Raw genomic sequence first — 27,641 nt, forward strand, 5'->3', positions numbered from 1 at the left:
CCAAAATAATAAAAATTAATTACATAATGATTTCATGAGTAGGATAAAGTACGTTTTTGACACTGAACTAAATGTGACTGTTAAAAAATAGGTAATCAAAAGTACATACAAAATAAAGGGGCTTAACGGTCCAAGGAAGCAGCTATACCAACAATCTTGGGGAATTGCCCAGTTGTGCAAATCATCTCTCAATAAATGGTACACATCAACGAAACTCAATAAATAGTATTGAATTGTTCTGTGGGGGATTAAAGGCACACAATTGCTCTGCACACATTGTCAGTATATGTGGCAGGACATGACAATTGAGCTCAAGTGGGCTATCCACATTATAAAATAAAGAGAGATACCTATATTGAATACACGTGTCATCCTTTTTTTTTTTTTAACTAGTCACATTTAGTTCAGTGTAAAAAACTCATCTGTCCTGTAGCTATAGGTAAATCCCCAGTAAGTTAATGCTTCTGCCTGAGACCAGAGCCCTCCGAGCTTCACCTCTCCCACATGACCTCCCCAACCCAGTAGCGATGCATCAATCAACTACGTCAACTATGGGTGGGACAGAGAGAGGGGTCTGCTGCTGGACCAATTACGGATCAGCAGCCACTACTGCAGGTCTTGTGCAGCCTCCTCTGACACCTGGATGGAATATGACAGGTTCACTTCGGGCTATGCCCACTGAGGATTCAGGTCCCACTATAAAGCTTGCATGTGCCATCTGTCATGGTCGGCGATCAGGATGCAGGAGGCTAGTAGGCCGAGAAGCCTCAGAGCCATCATCACTGAGACAGAGGTTGAAACATCTGGATCATAGCTCGAATGTCCTGGACTTGTTTTCTTGGAGAAATGTGCTTAAAAGTACAATGTACCCAGGATTGAAGGAGTAGAGCCTCTGCAAAGGAATCAGTGTGATTTTGGCAAGTCGACTGAGAACACCAAAGATGTCAAGAGGTTTGCTGTTGTCTGGATGTGGACCGCGACTAACTTTGATGAGCCTGTCAGCAATTCATTTATGTAAGGAAAGACTGGTATTCGCCTCCAGGATAGTACCCTCTGTATGGCTCCTTTGGCCGAAAGAGCCTGCACTTTGTGACACAAACAGTCATATGGTCTTCCTAGAAGTGTGATTGGTTGAAAAGGAATGGCAAGGCATAGCACACTAGGCAATCTGCAGGACCAATTTGTCAGATACAATTTGTGGCCACTCCTGCAGAAAGTGGCTTACCTGCTTTCTACCGGATGGCTTTGTGAAGGTAAGGGCCCACTAAAGTGGCTTGGAGGTTGTGGCAGTATGAGCAGAAGATTTAGATGAACACTTTGTGGCTAGGTCATTGTCTGTTGGGCACTCAATCCGCCCTTGAACGGCTGAGAGGCCTGTTGCACAGGCAGTGCTGCTTGACGTTGCCAATATGTGAAGCTCCTGTAATATCCCTGTAAACGACAAAATTGTTGGAAAGATAGCCTGACTAGAGCTTAAAGGCCCAAGGAGCATTCTGTGGCCGGGCTCTCCTAAACACACTGTTGGAATTATTCCGCCTTCTCACCAGACAGGCAAAAGCCATAGAAGGGGAGGAGGAGCCTAGCGCGCAACCAAGATGGCCGCGTAGGTGCGAGGCTCCCGAAGACCTCCGTGACCTCCTACATAAATCCTGACAATATCCTGTCCTAGATGAGGGGACTGTGTTGGTGAGCCCGAGCTGAGGTGTCACCCGTTTTCCGCTTCCAAATTGGACCTCGGACACCGGCGGGAGCACCGAGTGAGGTTTGCGGCCTTCTCCACGCCGGCCCCCCGGATTGGAGTTGTGGGGCGATCCGGAGACAAAGTGATCAACAGCGGCGGGCAGGGCCGGGCGACTCGCGTACCCCGCTCTTTCGCTTTCGCTTTTGCACCCTCCTTGCTGCGTAGGCGAGGTTGGGTTGCGGGGCGGTGTGCGGTGATGTGGCCTCGTTGGGGTGCCCTGCCGGCCCGCCGGCTGTGATCCGTCCTGCGGACCTGTGGTTGCCCCCCCCCGGAGCCCGTGAACTGGTTTGTTGGCCTTTTCCGAGGTGATTGGCACGATTTGGGGACTGAAACCATGTCCACAAAGCAAGATGGCGACCGGGCAAAGGTGAAATCGACCCGCCGAGGCGCAGCCCATCAGTCCAACAACATGGACCGCTACACCCTCCAGAAGGGATCTCCTGAGGTGCCGCGTAGGTCCCCTGAGGGCCCGACTGATGCTCCTGCTCTGCCCGCGGATCTGACCCTGCGAGATGTCATGGGCGCTATCGCCGAGATAAAGGCCTCGGTGGACCAGCGCTTTGACACACTGGCGCAGAAGATTGACTCGGTCCACGTGGATGTTGGCCTGGTGAGGGCCGATCTATCCAAGACCAATGACCGGGTCGATTCTTTGGCCCACACCACCTCGGGCCTCACAACGGACGTAGCGGCCCTCCAAAAGGAGGTGCGCCGGCTTGGCCAGGCGAGCGCCCTGATGGATCGTCGACTGGAAGATTCCGAGGGTCGGGCCTGGAGGAACAATGTCCGCATTGTCGGGGTGCCGGAGGGACGTGAGGAGGCGGCGGCGGACCTGTTTGTGGAGGACCTGATTCTCACCCATCTCCAGCCCCGGGGGCTGAGTAAATTCTTTGCGGTGGAACGTGCCCACAGGGTTCCCGGAGGAAGACCTAAGGCCGGAGCCCCTCCGAGGCCTCTCATTGCCCGGATTTTCAACTTTCGGGACAGAGACGCTATCCTGCAGACTTCTCGGCTACAAGGACCGGTCAGACTCGACAATATGGACGTAAACTTCTATCCTGATTTCACCCCAGCGGTCCAGAAGCAGAGACTGAGCTTTCTCGGAGTTAAACGTCGTCTACGGGACCTGAACCTCAAGTATGCGATGCTTTTTCCAGCTAAGTTGCGGGTGGAGGTGGATGGCCGCACGCACTTTTTTGATCGTCCCGAAGCGGCCGGGGACTGGTTGGACTCTTTGCCCGGGGATCGGGGCCGGGGGGGTGGGGGGGGCGCGGTTGGAGGGGAGGGCTCGCCGGATCAGGACTGAGGGACTAATAGTAGGCCTCGCTCTGGACAACATTATCGTCACTTTTGACTGTTCGTGTAAGTTCCCCTCCTGTGGAGGTAGTACGGGGTCTCCTGGGGGCTCTCCCTCCTCCTCTGGGGGACTAGTTAGTTTAATCATTTATGGGGCGACAGGCACACTGCACTTTGGGGAAGCTGTTTGGGCTCATGCAGGGGTGCAGGGAGGGGGGAGTTTTGTTGGGATGGGTGGGTTGGGGTGGGGTGTTGTTTGTTTTTACCGCAAGGCAAACCCTTTATTGTATTGGTGTTTTTAAGGTGCTCTCAGGGGGACGAATGATGGCTTCTGTACGTGATGGGGGTAGGGACCTGACTTTATTGTCTTGGAACGTTAATGGACTGGGGGATAGGATCAAGCGAGGTGTGGTCCTGCAGTATCTGAAACGAACTTTGCCAGATGTGGTCTTTCTGCAGGAGACACACCTTATTGGTAATTCCTTTTGTGCCATGAATCGGCGTGGCTATCGTTTGGTGGCTCACTCGGGCTTCACGTCGGGCTCACGGGGGGTGGGCATCATGGTGAAGAACTCGCTCCCGTTGGAAATAGACGAGGTGCGCCATGATGAGAGGGGACGCTACACTGTCTTAGTGGGGAGACTGGAGGGCAAAGTAGTTGTCTTTGTATCAGTGTACGTCCCACCGGGGTTACAGTCTACCACTTTTGCAGACCTGGGGCGCCTCCTTCTTGACCTTCCGGGGGGGCTTCTGGTGGTTGGGGGGGACTTCAATGCGGTGGTTTCTGGGACCGTGGATCGCCACCCCCCTAGGGACCTCCCCCGGGCGCAGGCGTGTCTGTCCGGCTTTCTAGATACACTGGGATTGGTGGACTGCTGGCGCTTAAAACATCCCACGCAGCTGCAGTACACTTTCCACTCGGGTGCCCATGGTAGCCTCTCTCGGCTTGATTATGTCCTTGTCCCTGCGGCCTATGTGGGGAGGGTAGGAGAGGTACGCCATTTGGCGCGGGGTATTTCAGATCACTCCCCGCTCCTGTTGCACTTTGATGTCTTCCCGAGGGGGGAGGGCAGGGTAGCTCCAATCAACGCCTGGTACCTGTGCGACCCCACCATTCGCGCTGATTTGATTAAATCCTTGCAGCGGTATTTTGATGAGAATGTGGGGTCCGTCCCTTCGGCTATCTCCCTGTGGGAAGCCTTCAAGACAGTTCTTAGAGGGGAGGCCCTCTCCTTTATCTCCCATGCCCGGAGGCGCGAGCAGGAGGAGGTGACCCGGGTGGAGGCCGAAATTGCTGAATTGGAGGGTGATCTAGAGGGTGGGGTGACGGATGCTGCATTACATGTCCTACAACTTAAGCAGGCGGCCTACAGGGCCCTCGTCACGGAGGCGGCCAGGGGCCTCAGTAGAGAGCAACAGGGGCGACTGTATGATGTGGGTGATAAGGCTGGTAAACTGCTTGCGTGGTTGGATAAGAAGGAGAGAGCGAGTCGTGTGGTCCCGTTGATTGAGAGGATGGATGGTGTGCGTGTCACCGAGCCAGAAGACATTGTCTCTTGTTTCGCGGATTATTTCCGCGATGTGTATTCCCCGGTTTCTCCCTGCTCGGAGGAGGATTCCCATGCCCTGCTTAGGGATATCGCGCTGCCTTCCCTTTCGGTGGAGGACAGGGTGTCGTTAGATGCCGCTCCCACCTCCGACGAAATTGCCCTCGCCATACGCTCGGTCGCATCCGGCAAGGCCATGGGCCCGAACGGCATCCCTATCGAGTTGTATAAGCTGCGACCGGATGTACTGGCACCCCATCTCCGCGCGATGTTCCTGGCGGCCCACTCGCTGGGCTCCCTCCCGCCGGACCAGCGTCTGGCTACAATCGTGGTGATCCACAAGGAAGGGAGACCCCGGGACCGGGTTACATCCTATCGGCCCATCTCGCTCTTGAATGCGGAGCCCAAAATCCTCGCCAAGGTGCTAGCCAACCGGCTGGTCGGCGTGGTGGGCGATCTGGTCCACCAAGACCAGTCCGGCTTTATTCCCCATCGCAACACGGCCCTCAATCTGCGGCGCTTGCACGGGGTGCTCGCGCGTGTCCCGTTTGTGCGGGAGCTGGCCGTATTGGCGTCCTTAGACGCCACCATGGCGTTTGACACGCTCGAGTGGCCATACATTTGGGCGATGCTGGCGAAGTTTGGATTTGGCCCGGGGTTCATCAGCTGGGTCAAATTGTTGTATTCGGGCCCTTTGGCGCAGGTGGTGGTGAATGGAAGAGTATCGGTCCCATTCGAGCTGGGACGGGGCACGCGACAGGGCTGCCCCTTGTCGCCGCTCCTGTTCGCGCTGGCCTTGGAACCCCTGGCGGAGTGGCTGCGGTGGCACCCTTCCATCCGTGGTCTCCGTTGGACCCCCGAGTATGAGGACCGCGTGTCCCTATACGCTGACGATATCCTTTTGTACCTAGCCTCCCCGCGTAAATCACTGATTGTCCTGGTTGATGTTTTGCGCTCATTCGGCCGCAACTCAGGCCTTGTCATCAACTGGGCTAAATCATGTGTGTATGTGCTTTCCGGGGAGGCTCCCGTCCTCCCGCGGGGCTGTCCGATCCAGATTGCCTCTCAGGGGTTTCGGTACCTGGGTGTTTATATTACTCTGGACCCGGAGGCCCGCTACGAGCGGAATTTGCTTCCCCCCCTCCAGCGCTTGAAGGAGGACGTCGCGCGTTGGCGGCGCCTGCCGCTTTCGCCGCTCGGCCGGGCGGCATTGTTTAAGATGATGTCGTTGCCACGCTTCCTGTACGCTCTCCAGAACACTATGGATTTAGTCCCAGCGCGCTACTTCCGTGAGGTGGAGAGTCTACAGCGCCGCCTGTTCTGGGACGGGAGGCCGTGTATTGCCCTGGCGAAGTTGACGCTCCCATGGTACGACGGGGGGATTGCCCTCCCGGATATTAAACGGTATTACTGGGCCTCCCAGCTAGCTGCAATTAACCATGGCCTTTACGGGCCCGCCTTAAACCCGGCATTTGAAATGGACAAGATGCTCCTGCCTGGTGGCGACTATAATCGAGCGCTCTACTCTGGCGCGCCCGGCCCCCGCCTAACGGGACCTACGCGTGTCATGGTGCGAGTATGGCACGCGGCTAACGCAGCTATGGGGTGGAAGGACCGTTTGACCCGGGCATCACCGTTGTACGCGTCTGAGAGATTGGGCTCCCTGTGGACCTCGAAGGGCTTCGAGAGGTGGGACACGATAGGCATCAGTAAAGTGGGGGATCTCTGGACGAGGGGGGGATTTAAAACATTCGAGACGCTGCAGACGGAGTTTCAGCTGCAGGGCAGTGAATACTTTCGGTACTTGCAGGTCCGTCACGCACTGGGCTCCGTCTTCCCAGACGTCGCCTCCATCCCGGAGTCTTCCCCCCTGGAGGATAGGGTGCTGGACGGCCACGTTCTGGACAGCACGATCTCCCTTATTTACAAAAAATTGATTAATGACCGATCGGGCTTGCTGACTGGCCTCCGCGAGGCTTGGGTTGCCGATGGGCTGGAGTTGGACGACGAGGACTGGATTTCCGCGGTGGCCTCTCCGAAGGAGGTGGCCATACCGGCTCGCCTTCGCTTCGTCCAGCTTAAGATACTCCACCGGGTTTACATGACGGGGCCAAGGCTTCTGCGAATGGGCTATGCTGAGGATGGGTTGTGTAAGCGTGGGTGTGGTGCTTTGGCTACTTTTTTGCATATTTTGTGGGAATGCCCGAAGGTGGAGCGATTCTGGCGTGGTGTGCATGAGGTCCTGCGAGTGGTTACGCATGTCGCGCTGCTGCCTGAAGCGAGGAGATGCCTGCTGAATGTGTGGGAACCAACTGACTACTCGGTTCCGCAGACGCGATGGGTGACTCTGGGATATATGATTGCTAAGCGTGACATTGCTCAACTGTGGGGATCCCAGAGGCCCCCGGCGGTGTCGGCCTGGAAAGAACACATGGATTGGTGCATGTTCCGAGAAAAGGTGGTGTATGTGGCGAGGGGTAAGCCTGGGGCATGGGTGAAAGTATGGGGCCCCTGGAACGCCTACCGCGGGGGTATCTGCGCGCCACCACTGCTGCCTGCTGCCTCACCAACCCCGTCCCCTTAGTTGACTCCTTTCCCCAGCCCCGGGCACAGAGTTCCCCCAGTCCTCGATCTGTTCCCCTTCCCCTCTTTAGACTCCTGTGGATGGCTGGGGTCCCCCATTCGGGGAGCACGTGCTGTTACTTTCGATTGCGGGTTGCCTTGCGGGTGTGATTTTTCGTGTTGTTTGTATAAAATGAAACCGTATTGTGGGGTCAGAGTGATGTGGCCCACGACGTTGATACCTCCTGATTCTGCTTCTCTGCAAGGCCAAGTGTTTTTGAACGTATGTCATATGCTCCTGTCATTCTAGCGGCCGGCCGGAAGGTTGTAGGCCCATACTTGTATATTCTTGAGATTGCAATAAACGGTTTCAAAAAAAAAAATAATAAAAAAAAAAAAAAAAAAAAAAAAGCCATAGAAGGGCATGTCCATCAAGGATGCCTGGACGTCTCCTGAGAAGCCAGTGGAACACATCCAGGCATGCCACTGAAGCACCATGCTGGAGCCCTTAGCCCTACCTATACTGTCTGTGGTGTCCAGACCCGAGCAGATGACACATTTACCCACATCCTAACCATCTCAAATGGTTTTTAAGCTAAGCAGATGAGTAGGTCATCAGAGACCGCTGGCAAGAACTCTCCCAACATGTCCCACTTGTGCATGAGTGTAGAGACCTAGAAAACAGTTTGGCTGACAGACCTCAAGGTGGGGCAGGCTGAGCAGAACACACGCTTTCAGAATGTGTCCACTTTTTTTGGCTTCCTGTCAGGGGGCATGGCTGGAGAGGCATTCGGGTTAACTCTACTGGTGGATGCCTGTACCACCAGACTCACAGGAGTTGGATGCTGTGTTAGAAGTCTGAGTCTCCTGGAGCAGGTGACAGCAGGCGACCGGTTAACTGACTGGGGCACCAATATATGGTACAGCGCAAGTACTAGCAGAGCGTCAGTGCAGTCTTCATTAAAGGGCAACAAAGGTTTGGTCAATGCCTGGTCAGGCTGTAGGACCTCTATCAAATGTTTGGTTTTACCTCCATAGTTGGGACGTGAAGATCAAGGGCCTCAGCATGTCCTACGGATGACTGTAGCAAAGTAACTACTTTCCTCTGTTGGTGGCCTGGGTGAGAAACCAGCCACGTTTCGGGTGAGGTATCCAACCCACTTGCACCTGTACCCATGTGCATGTACCAGCTGACATCGTATGGTGGGGAAAAATCTTCAATATCCCCACTAATGACATCTCCATAATGCTTCCTCTGGTCAGAACCATACATTTGGTGTAATGTCTATGAGCAGCAGTAGAATCATGTCTGAGTCAGATGAATTCAGTCGAGGCTATAGCACCTCAAGATCTGGACGTGTCCTCGCTCAAGGTTGAGATGGAGGTGCCTCAGAGCCAGACATCATTATGGGTTGTGAGTCTTCTTCAAGCATTATTGGCTGTAGTGCCAGCCTCGATGCTTGAGGAACTGGTGCAAATTTTGGCACCGGTCCTATGCCAGCAAAAAACCCAAAGTGGGTACAAGGGGCGGTAGTCCCTGCGAAACATTGGGGCCTGAAGGCATGCAAGAGGGAGCAAAAGCATGCCAAAGATGAGCAGAATGGCCCCAATCTTCTGCAATGTCGCAGATGGACCCAGAAATTCATGGTGCATCGGGCTACAGATAAGATTTGCTCTTTGGTGGAATGAGAGCAAGACATGGAGGCACAGTGATGCCCTCGCACCTTCACTGGAGAACGAGAGTGGCAGAAAGCACGCTGGAACTTCTTCGGTTTCTTCTTCAACTTAATCAAAGATTTCGACTGTGTGAACACCTGTCTTTGGAATTACTTCAGGAGCGTAAGTGTGAGAGAGTCCTTGCCCTTAACATCGACCTGGATAAAGTACTAGCAGGGAGCATTCGAGTGTTTCATCAGATAGAGTTTCACCTAAAGCTCTTGGATAGTCTTAGGGTTCATCTGGGTGCAGTCATTGGAGGTCTTGGAGTTGTGTGTGGAACCTAAGCGCCAGAGGCACATCTCAAGGGGAGCTGTCAAAGACATCTGTTTACAACAGTTCCTGCAAGGTTTGAATCCTGTCGTTTTAGGGGGTGACATACCTTGCACGCTGGAAATTTTCTTTTGGCGGAAATCTTTAACTAAGAGAAGAAGGAGGGAGCAGAGCTCCGGATCCACATTTGAATGTGCAGAAAGAAAGGAACTGGCATCAGCGTGGATGGGTGGCAATTACATGCAGCTCCATTCTGCACTTCCAGAGTGGAACGACATTGAAGCGGAGTTGCAATGTGCCACTTACTGGTGCGTAGGAACACTACTTTTGAGTAATCCACATCCAGTCTGGCACATGGGGAAAATTCACAAGGTGAGTAATCTGACACTATAAGTATCCGACTAAAAAACAGGGTTTTGTACCACTGCATTTTGTACACTTTCTGCACACAAACAAGTAATTATTTATATATATATAGTGGCACTCTGTAGTTATAGTTAGGGTCACCAGAGATGGGGATTTTTGTCCCTTAACTTTGCACCCATTTGACGAATGTCCTCAAAACTTTGCAGACCTGTTGCACCTATTTCATTGTCGGAGGACTGAAAGTTTCACGACGGTTGGTCAAGAGGGTGCAAAGGAAAAAGGGGGGTCCCAGAACAGGCTTGAAATCCAATGCATTTTAGATAGGCTTTTGTATTTCGTGTACCATGAATACGGCCAATTAGATTTTACTGAAATTTGGCAGAAGTAGATATTAGGGTGCGTAGATGAGTCTTTTGGATACTACAGGTAAGTAGAGTATGTATTTTTTAAGTTATGATTTTTCAACTTCTTGATATCTTGTAGCACAATACTACTAAAAGTAGCAAAGAAGCCCAAAAAATAAACAAGACTGCATATGTTAAGTTTCAGATTTACTACATGAACAACTGAAAGACCCATTTATAGTCGCCTTCTAATGAAAACCCATAAGCAAACACATATTGAATAGAATGCATCTTAATCCACATTGTTTTTCTTTGCATGCTCTCTGGCTCACAATATACAACTGGCCCAACAAGCCAAACAAAAAACATATTTCTTATACACCACTGTGCAATAAAGATAATAATTGATCTAGCAGTGAGCCACACACACTATTATTTGAGGACATAATAATTAGCCACTAGGAAACACATAATCTCAATTTTTAGAACAATAACAATGATTTCCTTTCATTACTTTGGGCTTCATATGTAGCACAATCCTACTACAAAATAGCAAGGAAGCCCAACAAATAAACTAGATTGCATATGTAAAGTTTCAGATTTACTATATGAACTGAAAGACCCATTTATGGTCACCTGCTACTGGAAACATACATAACAATTAGAATGCATTTTAATCTACATAGGTTTTCTTTGCATGCTCTCTGGCTCACAAAATAAAACTGTGCCCAACGAGCCAAACAAAAATCATGTTCCTTATGTACTCCTGTGCAACAAAATGGAAAAGTAACCTAACAGTGAGCTGCACAAACAACTATATGGAGGACATGATAATTGGCCACAACGATTTGCTTTTATTCGTTGTGGGCTTCATATGTAGCACAAAGCTACTAGGAGTAGCAAGGCAGCCCCAAAAATAAACTAGACTGCATATGTAAAGTTTCAGAATTACCACATGAAAAGAAGAAAGAAATCACACTCTGACTGCCGCTATGTAGGCATAGTTAGTATTAACCAAAGATAGGAATTCCTCTGATATTAACTCCCTAATAACTTTCCACCTGTTTGACGAATCACCACAAAACTTAAACAGACCTATAGCATTTTCTACATTTTGAGATTATGTACATTTTTGTGGTGAATCATTAAAGGGGTGAAAAGATAAAAGGGGGTCCCAAAACCTGTTTTCCTGCCAATGCATTTTGCATAGACTATGTATTTGACATAGAGCAAAAATGGCTGAATGGATTTACATGAAATTTGGCAGGATTATACAATATGGTGCAAAGATTATGTTCTATGGGTACTGCAGTTAAGTAGGGTATTTTTTAAATTATAAGGTATTTAAACTTAGTGATATCTGTCACTGTGGTATTTTTGCAGAATTTCACGAAAGTTTTTGAAACTACCGCAGTGCATGGCTGTAAACGTATTGAAAAATATATAAATACATTTCCATACCTATTACCACTTTAATAAAGTGGTAATAGGTAAGGACCTACTACTTATCTAGATCTGAGGCCCTAATACTGAACACAGCCAAAGTATAGTAAAACAATATGGCTGCCTTTTCAGTCTCTAAAAACAGCCATTATCCAATTATATACTGGCTTGTCATCGCTTGTACCACCGTATACTGAAAAGTTATCACGGTATACCCTGGCCAAAATATAACTACGGCCTAACTGTATTATTGGATTGAAGTACCCTTGCGTCACTTATAATGTCACATGGGCTATGCAATACTTCAGATTTACAAAGGAACACAAGGCCACCATGGGTGGCCCTGCGTTGATTGGCAAATCTGGGGAAATGCAACACATCACAATTCACTGTTTACATTACTCTGCACACCATAATCTACATTGCTGCTAAATTTCACATACATCCATATACCACACCACTGTAGCCACTCCATCTACGCAACTCCAGTGTATTGCACTTCACTCCATGACACTTTATCCTTGCTATTCGATTGGACCCCACTCCAATGCATGCCACTCACCTGTATTCTATTGCATTCTACGACACGCCACTCCAGTCTACGCCACTCTAATATACGTCACTCTACTGTGTGCTACTCCACTATACACGATCACATTCTACGCCAATCCACTGTACAACACTCTGCTCTTTGCCACTACACACTATTACACCGTACACAACTCCACTTTACGCTATGACACTGTATGCAACTTAATTCTACACCTCTTCAGTGTACGCCACACTGCTATACGCTACTCCGGTATATGTTATTCCACTTTACACCATCCCACTTTATGCCACTCCACTCAATGCTATTCCACTGTATGCTACTCCACTCTACGCTACTCCCCTCTACCCCACTCCATTCTATACCAATAAGACACCACTCCACTGAATGCTATTACACTCTACTGCATTCCAGTGTATGCCACTCCACTGTATGGTACTCCAGTTTACGGTAATCCACTCTACGCTGTTACAGTGTACACCATTCCACTCTACGCCGCTCCATTTTATGACACTCTCATCCACTTTATTTAACTTAACTCTATAAAAGTCTACCACACTTCATGGCACTCTACGACATTTTAGCCCACTATTCCCGTACACTCCAATATCACAAACTCTATCCCACTATACAACACTTTTCTATATAAGACAAAGCACTTCACTGTATGTTGTCCTACTCCAATTTATACCAGTACGCCAGTACACTCCACTCCATGCCACACCTCTCTATTGTGCTTTCCTCTGCACTACGTTACACCATTCTACTCTACTTTATGAGATTTTACATTGCTATACACTATAATACAACAATCCACTCTACGCAGCTCCACTGTTTCACACAGTACTGTACTCTATGCAACTCCACTCTACAACACTCGACTACACTGTATGCCACTGTCCGACACTTTACAATTTTTTATACCCTTTCACTCCACTGTACAACACTGTACTATACTGTATGCCACTGAACAACACTCTAGGCAACTCTACCATACTTTAGTCCATTATACAACACTGCACGCAACTGTTTGTATGCCACTGCACCCCACTTCACTCTGCTCTGACACAGGACTACAGTCTACTCCAGTATACACCACTCAGTGCCATTGTACTCTATAACAATGTATGCCAATCCACTGTACCTCCCTGTATACCATTCCACTCTACAAAAATCAACTAGACTGTATGCCACTCTATCCTACTGTAGTCTACATCACTTTCCAATACTGTATGACACCCTACTACACTCTACAACACGGTACTCCAATTTACGACACTTTTCTCGACTGTATGCTACGCCACTCCTCTCCACTGCACTCCATAACCACTATAGTCTATGACACGCCTTTCCACTCTACACTACCCCACTCCAGTGTACTCCACACCACTGTACTCCACTCTACTACACTTTATCTCACTCTACGCCACTGTAGTATACTCTACTCTTCGCCACTCCACTGTCTGACACTCTACTCCACTGTATGCAGCTCCACTCTACAACACTGTACTACCCTCTATGGTGCTGTACCCCACTCTATGCCACTGTACTACACTTCGATGACACACCACTCATCTTCTCTCTATGATATGCCACTCCACTATATGACATGGTACTCCACTCTACAACACTCTCCTCCACTGTACTCTATAACACTCTACTTCACCGAACTCCAGTAAAAATGCCACTCCACTCTGACAGTCTACGACACCCTACTCTACTGTTCGACATGCCGTTCCACTGTACAATTCGCTGCTCCAGTGTACAATATTTAAATCCACTATATGAGACACCATGCCACTACACTATATAACACTTAACTACACTGTACGATATACTACTACACTCTAATGGATTCAAATCTACAATACTCCAGTCTATGACAATAGACTTTACAACACTTTCCTCCACTCTACTGTACGACACTCCACACAACTCTTCACTTGCGACACTGGACTCTACGATTTGAAATACATTTTTATTGAATTTTTTAAAAAAAAAACAATGAAATTCAATGAAAAAAACACAGGTTAAAGTTTAGTTAAGAAAACTTATTTTCCCTAAACAAACTAATTGTTAAACTTCTAATGCTATAGTTATAACTTTGATTGATAGTGTATCCACCAACTTCAAATTATCATAAGTAGCAGACGTCATTACAAACACTTTTCAGCTTGCTATCCAGACAACACTAACTATAACTAGCCACTCTACCATGCACTATGTTGTTACACATATGGGATAAAGACTCCTGACAGTGATGGAGCTTCAAGTGGGAGCTTGAGAACTCTTTAACGATCTTTGCTGTGAGAACATTCGAAGATTGGCTCTCACTCCTGCATGCTTTATTTATCCTTCTGGCGATGTGTCCTCTAAAACTGAATCGAATACTGAGGAGGAGGACTCCCTAACTGGCTGGAGGGCCTCAGGTGAGGTATTCAACACTTGACACCACACTCCATGTGAGGACTTAGAAAATGAAACGGCTATACAATGGGGACTTGGGGGGGGCAGCTGACCACAGGCAGGTCTGCCCACTGGGGTGTTTGGGGAAGGTGGTGCAGTCCAGCGACCGCACCGGGGTTTTGGGCTACAGTTGAGCTACTTCGTAGCCCAAGGTATATATAGTACTCCCTTTTGGGGCGACAGCTGTGAGAAGTTGGCCTGATGTATGATGTCACTAGTTCTAGTGTACACCTTATATCAGTCCAAATACCCTTATGGTGATTGGTTGTAAAGTCAACCTTATAGACCAGCTATCCTAGTGGTAGCATGGACAAGAGCAGTCTTAGGCTAAACTCTGAATGGCATGTGAAGCCAGCTGTGATACCATATATAATCCCTTGAATACCAAATGAAAGGACACCACAACAGATATATATATATAAAATAAAGTGTATTTATTCTAGACAAACCCTCAGCACTCTTTATGAGATTAGAGGTAAGTACAACACAGTCTTATTTATGCATACATTAAGTCACACAGGTAAGTAATACAGTTAGGCCCTAGGGGCCACGCAAACCATATACTAAGTAAGTGGTATAAGGACCACTGTCACGGAAATAGGATAGGCCTAGGGAATCGCTGGGGCTACACTATACTACCAAAGGTTAGGAAGTGGGAGGCCCACGGGATTCAGGTGCAGAGAGGAAACACTCACGGCGTAATGCGTATAATCGATAGAAATAGTACAGTTTTGAATTAAATAGATTTAGGACACTTCCGGAGTAGCTAGGAAGTCGAGACTGGAAAACTAGACACTAGGATAGTCACTACCCTGATGAGCACCGAAGTACCCAAGTTACCTAGCCCACAGGCTGCGGGTGCATAGGGGTGAAGTTGCGTCGGGTTTCGTCGTCGACTCCTATGGATGCCTGAAGAAAGATGCTGACAGGCAGTCCGTGAAAAGTGTCCGGTGGATCCCAAGGCTGGGATCAGGAAGAAAGGATACCTGCAAGCAGAGGGGACAGAGTCAAGGTCACTAGCCAGTGACCACGTGGAACCAGGAAGGAACCAGGCGATGTCGTGAAGATTGCAGGTGAAGGTGAAGCTTGTCGCTGCAGCCACGAGGACCAGGGAACATCGATGACGACCAGGAGGCGAGCTGTCCCACGAAGGCTCTTGCTGTCGGCGGCGTCGAAGTTGGACTAGGACTCACCAAGCCTTGGCAAGCGGAACCCACGAAGAACGGAGGACTTGCTTCTGGTGCAGACCAGGAAGGTCTGGGGTGCTTCTTCTTTGCAGAGAAGCGGGAGCCAGTCTGGAGGAGCCAAACCAGCGCTGAAGATTTCAGGGTGCGTCGTCTCAAAGGCCACTAGCCAGCGGGCAAGCAACCGGACAGACGCGGCAAGCAGGGAAATGCAGAAGGGCCCCACGCAGGACTCGTGGAGTGTGGGGGGCTGATCTTCGGTGCAGATGGTGCTTGGGGTTGGGGCTTCTCAATCCCCGGTGCACAACTTCGAGGGTGCCTCAGAAGCTGCGCTTGAAGATACTAGCCACTTTTCCCAGGTAGCCGGTCCCACGTCTCTCGTCGCCTCCACGGATCTCAGCACGGCTGTGGATGTGGATCAGGGTCGGAGAAGTCTGAAGTCAAGGCTCTGGTCGGGCTCTGCAGTCGGTCCCTCGTAGAACTGGAGCAAAGCAAAGGGTAGTCTCTTGATGGTGCCTGTTTGCACAGGGTAGCCACTCCTTGGCCACAAGGGAGATTCTTCAGTCTTCTTCTTTCGTCGAATGTCGAAGGTCCAGAGTTTCTGTTCAAGTTGCAGGTTCAGGATAATCTAAAGTCTTGAGGCCCAACTCCCACTCTTATACTAATCTGGGGGGCTGGGATACCTGCTAGGTCACGCCTTATGGGTGGGACCTGGGAGGGGGGTGGTTACACCCCCTTCCCTTTGTCCAGTTCCGCGCCAGGACTGGGGCTGGAGTGCCCCAGCACCGGTTTGAACTGGACTATGCACGGGACACCTTGTGTGCCCCAGGCATGTCTCATTCTATTCATCCCTCCCTGCCCCAATACACTAAGGCCTGTCTGGGGTGGTGCTAGCACCTCCCAAGGCAGGAAACCTATTGTCCAAGCCTCCCTTGCCGGGATCACTCCCAGCAGCAGGAGGTCAGACTCGTGTCTGTGGCAGCAGCATCCATTTTGTGATGCTGGGGCTCTGGTTAACTTTAACCGGGTAAGTAGGTTACAACATGTCTTCTCCCTCTAGAAGGGAGGGATAATATCCTCATCCCCAGAAATGGGATGGGGGTATTATCCCAAAGTGTTAGACACCTTACACGACATGTTTTGATAAAGCCAAACCATAGTTACCATAACCGTTTAAGATTATAAGGCACTTTAAGAGTATATGGTAGGCTATATCATAGAACAGCTATAAGGACATGGTTCCGAAAGCTGCAGACAGGCTCAGCTCATGCTAGAGCACCATCTCACATGTTACCAAGCACTCTGCCATAGGAGTGGCTGATAGGTACACATGTGTCTATATGTAAGTCAGGTATAGGACTACTACACCTAAGCAAGGGGTGATTACACGACCTTGCCCCAGCTGAGTGATCAGCCAGTTGTGTCATAATGGAAGGCCAGGCCAGGGGTGGCATAATACATGCTGCAGCCCCTGGTAGGCCTAGGGTACACCTATGCCCTGGGTACCTAAGGTACACTGTACAGGGGCCAATAAGGTGATCCTATCCAATTGGGTTATGCACCTAAAGTACATAGTATTAATTTAGAGAGAGAACAGCAGGGCTGTGGGTCTGATTAGCAGGCCCACAGCCACATCTAAGTCGAAAACCAGTAAAGCAAAAGCAAAAAGTGGGGGTGAACATAGAAAGCAGACCCTACTCTCCTACAACAGCTACCATTTTGTCTTGGTGACACGGTGGCTGGCCCCTTAGCAGGTCCTTCATTTTTGGCCTGTATAAATTAGATAGGGAGTCTTGAAGCGCTTACCGTGATGTCCGGCATAGATGAAAAGGTGGCCCAGTTGTGCGGCTGCTGACAGAGGCAGGACTGCTTGACCTCATCGTCGAGGGGGCCATAATGTGTAGGGCGGGCGATGGGGTAGTGGCTGCAACTTTGGCTTGCAAGTGCCCGTGCAGGTCGGTGAAGTCGGTGTGCCAGGTAGGCAGGAGGGGCCGCTCCCGTACCAAGAAGAGGTGTGGGGCAGGGCTGGGTGGGGGGGATGTGATACTGCCTCTCCCCGGTCGCAGCAGCGGCGCGGAGGAGAGTTGTGGCAAAAGAGGTGGTGTATGAGGCCTCCGGCTGCTGTGGCGAGGCCACGCTGGTGAGCAGGGCCGCGCGTGGTAGCGTGGCCCGTGGAGAGTAGGGGGAGGAAGGCGGGTGAGGGACAGGTCCCTGGCATCAGTAAGGGCATTGTGCGAGGCCTCAGGTAGTTCTGGTGAGGCCTCGCAAGCTAATGAAGTGGGCAGGCCGCAGAAGTCATTTGCGCGGCCCGAGTGAAAGAAGGGAGGGGCAGGGAATGAGGAGCATGTCCCCAGCAGCCGGACAAGGGCGGATGCAGGAGTGGATGGACATGGGAAGCTGCGGGGCCTCGGCAGGGGGGTACAGGGGCTTCGCAGAGATGATTAGGTTAATGAGGGATAGAGTGGCAGCCGGGCAGGAGCAACAACCAGTGGTTACAGGGAAGTATAACAAGACTGAGAGGCGGGGGAGGCTCCAAAGGAGCAGGTTGAGTGGGAAGTGGGTCCCCCATCCCCCAAAACGGGTCCTGGAACACAATTGATTGGGGCAATGATACTTGGTTGGAGCAGGCGCCGACAAGCGTTAGGGCAGCATGGGGGGGCTGCAAGGGGTGATACACTAGGCAAATCACAGGGACAAGGTTGAGGGAGGGGGCCTGGCGCCCCTTTCCTCTCCTCGCCACAGGTGTGGAGTGACGGGGAGGTGATCCTTGGGGCGGGCGGGAGTTGTGCAGGTCCAGGTGGGGGAGCAGAGCCAGTGTACTGGAAGTGAAGCGCCCAGGCAGGGTTTATGGAAGGCTTGTAGGGGAGGATGGAGGTCCCACAGAAAGGAGGGGGCAGAGGAAGTAGCGGTCGCAGGGGGAGTTAGACCCCAGCACACCGGACCATGTCTCTGTTTTGCAGGTCAATAGGTTGGTTGGGGGGGCCAGACATGGGAGAGCCTAGTGCAGCCCATCAGAGCAGAGGTGACGAGTCAGTGAAGCCCTGCGCGTCTAGCTGGCATGCTTCGGGGGACGGCAAGATCACGGCCACAAGAAGATCAAGCGTGACCGTGGCGGTGCAGTGAGCAAAAGAGCTGAGGGCGCCCCCCTTCCCGCCGGAATACAGGACTGCGCGTCATGCCACAGTCAAGAGGTGGGGAGGGCAAGGTACGTCACGCCCCGGTAAGTTGGCGCACGTTTAGTCAATGCTCTCTATACAGGTAATGCCCAATTGGGGGAATAGATGGGCACTGGGGGATTTGGCGCATAACGAGGACGCGTTAATGGATTATGATCAAGGCAGTCTTGAAAAGGGGGAATTGAGGGATGACGATGAGGGCCAAATTGAAGTGCATAACTGGTGATGGGAGCCCGTGGGGGGGGGGGGGGTTGTCGTCTAACTCATCTGCACCTAGAATGTTACAGGATACAAGGGCCTAGCGGGACTCAGGAGATCGCGAACGGATGTGGAGACAGCAGGCGATAGCGAAGCGGCGGGCACTGACCTTGGTGCCAGGTAAGAGTCCGAAGTATGGTTCCGGCACCCCCCAGGCAGGTTAAGGGGCACAGCTAGCGAGGCGCAGAGGAGGACTGCATGAAGAGGTTATTTGAGGAGGTCAGGGAGTCTCCAGCAACCGGGGAGACCCGCAAGAGATTACCTGCATTGGGGCCAGCTCCATGGAGATCCATGACAAGCGGGGAGGCCCGCACGACAACGGTGTCCATTGGGACAGAGGCATGGGAGCCCCAGGACAGCGGGAGGACCACTTGTAGGAAGGGAGGTATGTGCAGGACACCGGATTTGGCACGGAGGACCCCACAGTGTGCACAGGTGATTCCACACGGCAGCAGAGGGACAAGAAACGGGACGCTTCAAAGCAGGGGGCGACAGAGGGCAAGGAGGATGCCAAATGGGGGACTGGGGCGGGGGGGAGACGAAGAAGGACACACAGGCAGAGTCTGGGGACAAGTTGATGTAAAGAGGTCATGTTTAAGAAGCTGCCTTACATGCAGGGGGCTAAGCCACCGGGGGCCCACCTGATGCAGACAACAAAGGAGAAGATTTGGAAAGGCAAGTATGTCCCGATGATGAAGCTTCTCCACAGAGAATTGAGGTCTAAGGAAGGGTCTAAAGAAGAGGAACTAGAGTTTTCAAAGTGGCCAAGAGTGCCAATGGCTATGGAAAACTGGACAGCGTCGTTTATCATATATGCGAGTGTTTACTGTGAGATATCCTGAGAGGTCGGTTGCACCCTTCAAATATATGGACGTGATAAGAATGGCCCAATTAAACTACAGCAGCTATGCATGGAACCAGTACGACGAGGAGTTTAAGGCACGCATGGCGGTGGACCTAGGCGCACAATGGAGGGAGTTGGACACCAATTTATGGCAACACATTTTGGGCCCAGCGAAATTCGCTAGGACAGTATTTACGACTAGCTGTCTGCCAATCATTTACAAGCCCTTTCAGGGCCACCCCACCCGGGGAGGGATCAGGGAAAACCCATAGTAACCAAAGTGGGGCCTGTTTAGACTTAAACAAAGGTATGTGCGCAAGGAAATTTGTAAGTTTTGACATGAGTGCTCAAAGTGCTCCGGAAGACACCCACTGGTTGCCTGCTTTGGAGCAAGTGGGAGCAGTTATTCAACTGGGTACGGGCAGCGACAGGTGGACAGCAAGGCAACTAGATGCTTTCAGTCGGGCCGGGGAGGACAGGGATCTGGTGGGAAAAGCACTTACGCTCATTAAGGTGGACAGATTGATTTGTTGGCTCGCTCATTACGACAAGACAGAAGATGCATGGGTGTTGCGAGAAGGGTTTACGACTGGGTATAGACTGGGTTACGATGGCCCGAGGGCGCTTCACTGGGCAGACTCCCGGGGTGTTTGGAGAAGGTGGTGCAGTCCAGCAACCGCACCGGGGTTTTGGGCTACAGTTGGGCTACTTTGCAGCCCAAGGTATATATAGTTATCCGTGTTGGGGCACCAGCCACAATTTTGTCTTGGTGACACAGTGGCTGGTCCCTAGGCAGGTCCATCATTTTTCCCCTCTCCCGCCTATCCCTTGGGAAAGAGAAGTGGGGGTTTTGTGTGGACTGGGCACAAAAGGGGGCCCAGCTTGCTTTCACTGGGACAGGTGAGCAAGGGGATCGTTATGTGTTCGGTGTCGCTTGATTCAGGTGCATACTGCGGTTGACTGAGAAGTTGCCATGATTTACAGAAGTTTGTTTGTGAGCAGCAGTTCAGGCTGAAAAGGAACCGGTAGGCAAGTTCACGCCTGGTCGACATAGAAAGTTCAAGGTTGGATAGGAAGTTCAATGGGATTCAAAGGGTAATTGAGGTAGGAAAACGGAAGGGATCTTAGAGGTCCTATTTCCAGTTGATCAGCTCTGATGCAAGTTTTTATTGAGGTTTAAAGAGTGTCTTGGGGGGAGGGGTATGGTAAGGGTGGGAGATAGATCAGCAGAGGTAATTAAAGATGTACAGTGAGGTTATCGTTTTGTAAGGCAGAGGCCTAGGTTATGTTGTAATGTGCACCTGTTTCAATAAAGCGGCCTTTTTCACACACAAACGGGTGTCGTTGGACTGTGCTGCTCCCCTCTTCCCTAAAGAGGCCTCAAGAATCAAAGACAAACTGCAACTGGTGAACTCGTTCTTGAAACGTAGAGATAACACCACCTCCCATTTTCAGGTGCTTGCACGGCTCTATGCATCCCTAGCATATTTCCTGTTCCCCAAAGACTTGGCCTTTTAAGTAGCCAGTTTCAGTCCAGCTAGTTTGATGCAACAACATTTAAGGTTATTCCTTAGTCACCGGTGGCTATTTGCCAGATTAATCCGGAGTAGCACAGCTGCACACCCATACTCTAGTCCCCATAGATCAGCGGGTTTATTAACCCTCTTCGTCCGAAGGTCTAGCTTGGCAAGTCGACACCTGGCACAGGACCATGCTCGGGTATTCTTGCCTTGCCCCGGGATGCCTTTGTTTAGAGAACATGAAGAGCAGACTGAATGCCCTGTTACCTAGGAACAGGGAAAGGCGATCCTGGCCTCTTTGTTTCTGAAACTAACCAGTACATGAACTGGATTCACACTGAGGGAAGACCCATTTACTTTCACCAAAAAACGCAAGTTTCAAATGTGTTTAAATGAAAATAAAATGTTCTATACTTGGATATACGGAACAAGTCTTCAAGCAATTTCACTTTTTGTAATGAACACAATCTGGCGATATACTGGCTCCTAATATCGGGTTGCACTAAAAATATTGTGGGGGGAAAAGGTAGATTGGAAAAAAGTTGTGTAAAAAATGTCTACTAAAAAATAAAATGAAAAAAAAGTTGGGACTACAAAAAAAGTATACTGAAAAAAGCATTATGCCTTATAAGACATAGGTAAGTTTACTGGGAGCGGGGGCAAGGGAGCATCCTGAATGCACGTGTACTGGGAGCAGGGGAAAGGGGGTGGGGTATCCTCTAGTTAACGTGGAGAGGAGCATTTACAGTGAAGTGGGGAATGGGGCTGGGAACTAATCAGGCGTTTTTAGGATTCAGGAAGGGTAGCATTAAGAGGTAGTAAACGGTAGGTAGGATTCAGGGATTGGTAGCATTACGGGGTAGTAACGGTTTTAGGGTTAAGGGATGGGCATCATATAAGCATATTAAGGGGGGTAGGGTTCATGAAAGGATTTTTAGGGTTCAGAAAAGGGTAGCACTAAGAGGTAGTAAGGTTTTTTTAGGGTTCATGAAGTGTAGAATTAGGGGTAATAAGGTATTTTTAGGGTAGGGTGCATACAGGGGTAATGAGTGTTTTTTATGTTTTAGGAATGGTAGCACAAGGGGTAGTTAAGGTAATGGGTAGTTCTGGGTTTTAAGGGTTTAGAGGTGGGAAGCTTTAAGGATTACTATGGGTTATTGGGGTCTAGCTAGATAAGTTTAAGAATGCATGTCACAAACACAACTTTTAAAATTTAACATTTTTGGAATTGTCAGAGGTAATAATGGTGGACACAACATCAACTTGCTTTTAATTTAGTTGCCATTTTTAAAGTCACTTTTATTATGTTAAACCATAAAATCACCAGACGCATGCTTTCAAGCCATCGCAAGAAATGATCAACTTTAAAAAAAAAAAAGCCCTACAAAGTTATACCCACTGAAGTTGGGGAGATGTCTTCTATAACCTCAGCATTCAGCCACATATGGTTTAATGTGACATTTGAGAAATGTAACAGTTCATTTTCGGTACTAATGTGCCACTTAATACAGCTAATGCTTTCAAACTAATGGTGAAGGGGAGAAGACGAGGATGAAGGGAAAGACATACATTCATGTGTTCCACAAATCGCAAACAAGGAATAGACAGAAATGAAGCATAGACATGCAGAGTATACACCTCTACAAGGTACTCATGCACTGGCCATTGAGGACTTTTACTTAAAGGAAGAGGATCTATACCTGTGCATAAGACCCCAAGATAGGTTTATCTCGCCTGCAGCCTGCAGCACCCGGTCCCTCTCACTGCGACCACTGCCTATGATCCTAAGGTGTCCAAGGGGAAGAAGCAGACACTCATTAGGGTCTTAATAAGTAATTGATTAATGAAGAATTTAAATCTGGTCCGGGTTTCATGAGGAAGCAGTATTAGGGGTACAAACTAGGCTTACTTATGAACAGCACACAACTTACTAGAGACGAGTATGTTACGACTGGCTATGCGCCCTCAGACTGAGGGGAGAGTAACATATCGCGGTGCCAGTGCATGGGGCACTTTCACATCCTGCTTTATGTACAGAGTGAAGCGAGCTTATACTTACCTCAGCACATGACCTCTTTCAAGTGTCATTAAAGCCTGGAAGACGTGGCGATTCACAGCAGGCCATCACTCCTGTGTGGGTACTCGACAAGGTGATCTCATGAATCCAGGGCCACAAGAAGAAACCTTCTGACATAAACTGATGTGGACCTTGTGGCGAGACCCACGCAGGAAGGAGAGAATCTGACCTTGCATGTAGGCAGTTCAAGTGAAAGGGGCTTGAAACAATGTGTGTCTCAAATGGTTGCTTGCAGCTGCCAGGTCTAGCTCCTTGCGGATCTAGAGTAACTCCAATATTGAGCCCTAGAGGTGCTCACTACAGAACACAAGAAAAACATAAAAATCTGAGCTGCAGCCAAGGACAGAGCAGAAGCTCTTTTACGTACAACGGCATGGTGAGCTTATTCCGCACAGCATCTTTACATTCAATGTCTACAAAGAACTAGCAGCTCCTGAGCATGCGAGTTTCCACCAACAGAGATGGTAGAAGCAGACAAAATGCAATACTAACCCTCTCCTCCATCCCTAGAGAGCTACCAAAAAAGTATGAGCGGGAGAAGGTGTGCGCTTGAGCTGGCAAAGGCATGGACATTTGCTGTACTATGCACAAGGGGCCCTGCCGTAGGTAAGGTGAGGCTCTAGCGACCGATGGTAGGGATGCAGAGATGAAGGAATGTCATGGGGTAGCTGAAGCTTTAGAACGCCTAACACAAACTTTGTACTAATGTATGTAGCACAATTAAAGAAACAGTGGTGTGTACATTTCCTGCAAAGCAATGAAACGGTTTTTGGAATTCGAAGAAAAATCAGAATAGCTTGGAGGGTGTGTGGGTAGCTGGAGTCTACTAGGTTTAGTGGATCTGCTTAACAGTGGCATCACTAATCGACTTTTTGACTTGCGTTTAGTTTGTACCATTATTGTGTAGATTAAAGTAGACACATACAGATGAGAGCCATTGACATGGATACATATCTTACAGAGGAATGCTGGGTTTAAATCATGTGCAAGGGGTGGGGGTCACAGCAGAATTACCAAACAGCTCCCAGAACCTGGAGTAGTAAGGGACGATGAAATATACCCTGCCCACCACCTCCCAACCTGTTGCGTTCGTACAGCAGAGAATAGTTACTTCATCGCACTGGCCTTAACATTGCAGGCATGGCAGTGTTTTACCCAGATTGCGATGCCCTGGATGAATCTGAGAGATCAGCCAGAGGAAAGCAATAACTTAACCCTAATGTACGCTCACTGCAGCCATCACCCTAACAACACTAGAGTGTGGCTATACTCACAACATGACACTACTACACCCACAGTCGTCAAGAAGGCAATAGTACCAGCCTTGCGTGTCTAAGGTCATGGTCTACATAAACCTACAGGCATCAAAGCAGAAGTAAGTTTATTGTGAGCCTCATAACAGAACCAGGAGGGGGGTGGGCGCACACTGCCTCACACTCCAGCTCTCAGTTTGCCCCGATGCATCATAATAAATGCAGTGCATGATAACACTTTCTTCTGTGTCAGGCTTTTTGTTTTTCACCCTTGTTGGTGCAGCCACTGCTGTGTATCTCTAGACACGTGTTTCAGGGTAATTTTCCATCTTCAGTAGAGAGCAACACTTTTTTGGGGGGCTGCTGGAGGTGCTGCCCAAAGTCTTCTCAGGTTTCAGTACCACTCGCTGGGCGCAGGTGCATCAACCAAAGCTCGTCAGCTCGTTAGCTCAAGGAAGCCTTTTCAAATAGGAGGGGGATGGGCGCACACTGCCTCACACTCCAGCTCTCAGTTTGCCCCGATGCATCATAATAAATGCAGTGCATGATAACACTTTCTTCTGTCAGGCTTTTTGTTTTTCACCCTTGTTGGTGCTTTGGTTGATGCACCTGCGCCCAGCGAGTGGTACTGAAACCTGAGAAGACTTTGGGCAGCATCTCCAGCACCCCCAAAAAAAGTGTTGCTCTCTACTGAAGGACAATTATCCTGAAACACGTGTCTAGAGATACACAGCATTGGCTGCACCAACAAGGGTGAAAAACAAAAATGCTGACACAGAAGAAAGTGTTACCATGCACTGCATTTATTATGATGCATCGGGGCAAACTGAGAGCTGGAGTGTGAGGCAGTGTGCGCCCACCCCCCTCCTATTTGAAAAGGCTCCCTTGAGCTGACGAGCTCTGGTTGATGCACCTGCGCCCAGCGAGTGGTACTGAAACCTTAGAAGACTTAGGGCAGCATCTCCAGCACCCCCCAAAAAAGTGTTGCTCTCTACTGAAGGACAATTAATTTTGAAATGAACTTAACTTAAAGTCCATTGGACTGGGTCAAACTTTTAGTTTGGAAAATTGCAAAGGGAAACTGGTCATTTTGGAGAAAAAAATGTATGTGCGGGGCTTGCCAATGGCAGCTACCTGAGGACTATGAAAAAGGTTGCTTCTTCTGCCATTATCCCGGTCTTGTATAGCTGGACAGATGGGGCAACATGGCAGCAAACAAAATCAGTCACATTCCCAGTGTTTTGTTTGGATGGAATGAAGGGTGACCAATGTGCAAGTCAAGGCGAACACTGGGCTCTCCATCATTGAAGATCATACTGAAAGAGTCTTCTGAAAGGGCGTTTACACCATGGCACAGCTACATCATCTGCCCCGGTCTTGATCTATGTCAGCACTTTGGCCATGCTATCACTGCTTTAGCCTTGGACATCTGTGGTCAGCATACACAGAAAACATACTTATTATTAACACACAGCTTCAATCCCTCCGCGCCTGCAGGGCAGAAGGGCCCAAAGGCTGATGTAACTCTGAAAGCACCTGAAGTGGCTAAACCTGAAGTGACCTCTACAAGAAAACACATTTATATGTGCACTCATTTTCCCCGTCCACCTTTTCCTTTGCAGGAAATCTGCTCACAAAAAAGTCTCTCATTGTGTAAATAAAGACGCATAAAGATAAAGCAAACATGCACCCAGAACAGAAAAGGAAAGTGGCTTGCAAGGAGGTAGGCGAGAGGTATTCTAATTTCTGCATGGATGGCGATAATTTACAAGAAATGTAAACCTGCATTATAATAATAAAATCCTATCCTTATTTAGTGTTTGCTGCACAGGCGCGTGGCTTCATCATACCACTTTAGAATGCAGTTATCACAGCTGTCCAAATCAATAGCAAGCACTTTGTCGACGTACAACCTTCAGAATGACCTCTATAGCGGGTGCACTGACCCACTCAGCTATATTTACTGTACATGGGAAGAGATCTGCGGCATGCTTTATATGAAGGTGGGAGCATATCCATGTCACCCAAAAAGAAGGTATAGATAGTTTAATAAAATATAGTAATTAATTTAAAAAAAAACATTAAGAGGAATCAAGGGATGGGGATACTTGGAAGCACCACCCCTACCCCTTCCCCCGCCACCGACTTAAGAAGAAAATGACCATTGAAAGGTCAGTTTGCAGCAGCTCTTTAAAGGGGCTTTGAAGTGAAAGCGTTTTTCTATGTTCGTACAGCACACAGGAATCCCCCACCGCACAAAACCTAATCTATGACCTCGAACTCAGACCCGATGACCAGAGAGCTCCGGGGGACCCTACCCGCCTTCCTTTGAGGTGCACTGGAAGACCCGCGCCTCCTCCACCGGTGCTCCGAGCACGCTTTTCAAAGACAGGAGATATGGAGACGGTCACCGTCCCGAACGTGTTAAAACCGTGTTCGTCCCCACGTGTTCATATGTTATTCTTTCTTGTTATATTTCCAGTCTCCTAAAACGACCTGTACTTTTCCATCACTGCCAAAATAGTCACTCTTGCGTATCTCAAAATATTCTTCTGAGCCAAGCATCTGCTGCAAACACAAAAGAGGAGATTCCACGCTGGCTGTGCACGTGATTGACCCCTCCCAACTCCCCCACCAACAAAATATGTAAATATATATTTATCCGCGCATAGCCCGCATACTTAAAGGCATCACTTCTCCTGAACAGCCCGTTGCCTCAACAACTCCTCTAGGAGGAGGGTGCCGAGGGTGGGGTGTCTCATGGAGGGATGGTGTAGCGGGGGCCGTCAAGACAGATCATTTCAAATGCACTGCAGCCCGACGCCTGGCACGGAACAAAAGTTACACCCCCATCCCCTTTATCCCTCCGCCAACATCGCGGCCCCTAGCCCCTCCCCACAGACCATACATTGTGTCCCTCCCGAAGGCCCTAGAAACCAGGTGAAGACATCCAGTATTCACGTGTGCATGTTTTAAAGCAGCCGCGCGGAGGGGGGGGCGAGCAGTTGCAGACAGAGCCTGCATC

The 27,641-nt window shown here is 49.5% G+C and overlaps 1 protein-coding gene across 2 annotated transcripts in view; it reads right to left on the reverse strand.

Moving 5' to 3' along the window:
- The window catches only part of SLC25A22 (solute carrier family 25 member 22), a 357,355-nt gene that overhangs the window by 329,527 nt on the left and 187 nt on the right, over positions 1-27,641 (reverse strand). Inside the window, exon 1 of one of the 2 annotated variants that reach the window (XM_085644871.1) lies at positions 26,935-27,222. The exons of the other annotated variant lie outside the window; for it this stretch is intronic. The gene's annotated coding sequence lies outside the window, so the exon portion shown is untranslated. Of the gene's footprint in view, positions 1-26,934; positions 27,223-27,641 lie in introns of those variants that run through there. 2 annotated transcript variants of the gene reach the window in all.

This window comes from Triturus cristatus, chromosome 3_1, assembly GCF_964204655.1.
Source record: "Triturus cristatus chromosome 3_1, aTriCri1.1, whole genome shotgun sequence".
Classification (NCBI taxonomy): domain Eukaryota; kingdom Metazoa; phylum Chordata; class Amphibia; order Caudata; family Salamandridae; genus Triturus; species Triturus cristatus.